This window comes from Lonchura striata, chromosome 2 (genome assembly GCF_050655825.1).
Source record: "Lonchura striata isolate lonStrDom1 chromosome 2, ASM5065582v1, whole genome shotgun sequence".
Lineage (NCBI taxonomy): Eukaryota > Metazoa > Chordata > Aves > Passeriformes > Estrildidae > Lonchura > Lonchura striata.
In genome coordinates this window covers 111,295,001-111,299,274 of record NC_140704.1, presented here as the reverse complement: position 1 = coordinate 111,299,274, position 4,274 = coordinate 111,295,001, and positions in this window count along the sequence as shown.

Here is a 4,274-nt window from a genome sequence, read left to right as displayed (position 1 = left end):
CTGGTTCTACTTTATTGACTACTAATTAACTCTCTCCTGTAGTTCTGGGAGGGTTGAGGAAATGTAGGCAGAAGCATTGCAGATTTTACTTCTTACCTGTGTGCCTAAGTATATTATTTTTACTGATTCTCTGAATAGTTTCCTCATACTAGACTTACTGATTTATAATCCCCAGGATCATCATTAGCACCTTTTTAAGAGATAGGGACACCCTCGGCCACTCTTCTGTCCTCTGTTACAGTACCTGTTTTTAATGATAAATTACATATTTTTGTTAGCAGCTCACTTGTATTGGTCCCCAGTTCCTTCAGAGCTCTTGGATGAACACCATCTGGTCCTCCTGATTGATTGCATTTTAATTTCTCAGGCTGATCCATCACCTTTTCTGATATTCCTATTTCTGATATCATCCTAATTACAACACTTAAAAAGAATAAAGTCTGCGTAGCATCACATTCTCTTTGTTAAACAACAGTGAAAAGAAGCTGTTCAGCTCTTTTTTTTCTATTTATATTTTTATTTGTCTAATGCAACTAGGCAGAAGGAAAAATAAATTGACAGCAAACACCATTTTTGTTTAGAAACATCTTATTACAAAAGAGAAACAAACAAACCAACATCTAAAGATATGTCAGAGATTTCTGGGAGATGATAGTGTCAAAAAGCCCAGAAATTCAAGTTCATTTATGCTTTCTATTAATACTGAATCATACTTTTCAGTAGACTGCTGTGGAAAAACTGTCAAGGGAAGTATATATAGTGTTTTGGGGGATTTCGGTGTTATTTTCCATGGCTGAGCAAAAGAATAAAGATATACTTATATTACTTATTGTATTAGAATCTAGAACAGAAAAAGAAATCAGGAGGAGAGCTTCTGCAGGGGACCAGCTCAGTAACAAGCAAGCAAATAGAGAAAAAACAAAACTATTACCATACATACATGAAAACAGAACAAGGAAGAAAAGTACCGTGATTAGTGTCAACTGGTCGAATATTTATCAACTCTGCATATTTCTCTTATGCACCTCCCCACTATTCTCAGACTCTATATAAATTTCACCTCTGCCTGCTTTTATTATTCACAGAGCTCTCTGTCTAATTTACACTGTATGCTCCTCCTCAGGTAGGGACCTTGTCTTTTCATACGTCCATAGTATTAAATACATGCCACTCAAACTATTGAAATTATAATGATGGGGGGTTGTATTTTTTTCCTTTCTCTCTTTTGTTAACAAATGATAAGTTAAAATCAAAGGTAATAATTAGTTTAAAGCAGCCCTCAGAGGCAGTCCCAGAAAAAGTGACCTTTTGAGCTACAACTAAACTAACCAATTTTATTGTGTCTTGAGGTCAAGTCTCTTATTTCACATGACTTGAGGGTCTTTATGTGCATGCTACCCTGCAGTAAACGACACAGAAAGTTATGGACAAGTAGACTTTGCTCTCCAGACATCTATTGAGGAATAGCAACAAGATTCAATTCAATCTGAGCTAAAAGTAATCCAGAATCAGGCTCAGGAATGCAATGGAAAATTCCTGAAAGATCGGGGATGAGATTAAAATATGAGAACAAAAAAACCCAAAACCCAAAAGACTGGCTAATGCAAAGTGAGTGCATTGGACTGATTTTGAGTGGGCTGGACCCTACAATTATAACTTCGTCACCACAGTTTGAAATCTATTAAAGGGATTTATGTTTTGCAGCTGACATTTAAAATTAAGGATTTATTGGACTGGGAACGAATATTTCTTCTGCAATTAGTCTTTTGGAGGTCATATTTCATAAACTGTTGTTTTTCTGTTTAATCTACTGTAGCAAGATTTTGTATTGTTAGAAAATTTGAAAAACATAAATGCAGAAACCATTTCATCCATTGTAAAGAGGTTCCCATCATGAAATTGCTGTTGAGTTGCATCACATAATATTTTCATTAGGTACCTAATATTTCCCATTCGTATATGCTATTTTAATGGAGCAAGTGAAAGTGAGTGATATCTGATAGCATATATACTGTACCACTCCTGTACCAGTAACAAATGGAAGGTCTTAATTTAAGGGGCTGGGGTTTTTTTACTTCTTTTTTATGTGAGCCCTTATAATTTGCTTTTTGGAAATTTACACACTCAATTCTGTGTATTGCTAGAAGCCTATGAAAAGCTGCATGTTTTTCCATTCTTGTGCACTTACAGACATGAATTAAACTTCACTGCAGCTGATTTTTGAATTCTTGAACTGAAATTAATTACTGGGAAAAGGAAGGGCATTTTTCAAATTATGACAGTAATTAATTTAAGACGGTTGTTTTCCTTTACCACTATTCTGGCCCAGTCTTCTCAAAAACAAAGAAATAAAAAAGATCTTCTAATCATATTGACACAATTCCTATTTAGCTGTCTTCTGTGCTGGAACATTCACACGCAGCAGCAGGAAAGAAAATCAGGATATATAAATTAGAAGCCGGAGTGCTATTTTTTAAAGGATGGGCTCTACTGTTAAGGAACAGAACTGCGGAAATCAGATTCCATTAATGCCTGGAAAAGTCAGGTTGTTATTTGTGCAGGTCACACTGTGAAATGTAGTAGACCTTGTGTTACAGGTCATCTCTGAGAAAGCATTACACGTCCTGTTTAACCGTAACTTCATTTTGCCCGGTTCCAACTTAAACTGTTGCACACTTCTTCCACAGAGGGAGTGAGAAAGGATAGCTGAATTAGCCTAAAAATATTTTAAGAAGTCATTATATACTCCGTGCTCCAGCTTGATTTTCCTATGTGACACAGCAATGGAAATAAAGTGGACTTAAAGATCTTTGAGACTGGTCTGAGGCGGCTTAACAAAGCCTTGGTTTTGTTGCATCCGAGTATTTCCCAAAACAAGGAAATACTTGGTATTTCCAAGCAAGGTAACTTTCAGGGAAACAAGGTAACTTTCAGGGAAAGTGTGCTTCTCGCTTTGTCGAGAGTCAGTACTGAGCATTGAAGGAAATAAAAAGGATGCAAGCACTGGGGTTTTTTGTGCCTCTCTGCTCTGCAATGGGGAGGGGTGCAGGGGGGAGAGAGAGAGGGGTAAAAGACAATATAAATATGTTTCTATTGACAATGCAAGGGGGGAAAGCCAGCATTTCAGCAAAAAAGTGTAGTAGGAGTGAGCACAGTAGAGTTGTTAGAGATGTAGGCAAAACACAGCTTAGTCTGCAGAAAAGTAGGCAGAAGACGGAGGGTGACCACAGAGTGCTAAAAACTTTAGGAACGCAGACTGCTTTTCTGGTCTGCTCAAGAAGTCTGTTTTCATTCATGCAGAAGCATAGGTGTAGATTTTATCAGGACTTTGGGCTGGAGCACCCGCAGCTGTGGATTACAGATGCTTCCTGTCATGTATAAACACAATCATTATGTGAAAGCATGGCACCCACACGGCTACCTAAACAGCCATTCCTCCGGACTGAAGCGCTTTGTTCTCTTTGGAGTTATTTTTACGACTACGAGCAGGACTCTACCGAAAAGTTACTAGCAGCAGCCGTGTTTTTTTATGTCAATTAAATGGATTTTGTTACTTGTAAAATACATGTCCAAACACAACTTCATTCTTCAATCACAAAGTATGTTTTCTTAACACACGGTGATATATAGTGACACTTGTTTGACTGACAGCACGAATGTAAACCCTAGTAAATACCACCTGTAACTTTGAAAGTGGTGAAGCTCAGTTAATAAAAATAAGAACATCGGAAAAAAAATAAAAGTCAGAAGCTTTTGCATTACACTGCTACTTTGAAATATCAGATTTCAGCATGGATATGAGTTAACTCAGTGAAAGGACTTGGCTGGATTAACGATGCTGTGTGTTAATGTCTCCATGTGCATATCTCTCTCCCTTTTTGTGTGAGCTGAGATTGCCTTGATTTCCAAGAGCAGAGCAATGCTTTCTCCTCGTCGCGCTTCAGATACTGACACAGTTAATCATCCCACTTAATTTATATTAAACCTCTATACAGCAAAATGTAGGTCCCAGCAGTTTTTAAGGTCCTCTATTCATAGCTTCTGATGTACTGTATGTCATGTATATTCTCTCCAATCAATTAGTAAATAAATAAATACCCTTGCTCCACAGAGTGAATCACAGAGATGGTTCTTGTTGGGAGGAGGGGAGTCTTAGTAAACAAAACTGTATCTGGAAACCAGTGCAATCAATTTTAGAAACAATTCTCCTGGTAATATATTATTTAGTTACCGAGAGTAGCATGCTTCCTTACCTCTCACAATGAGCTTTAAAA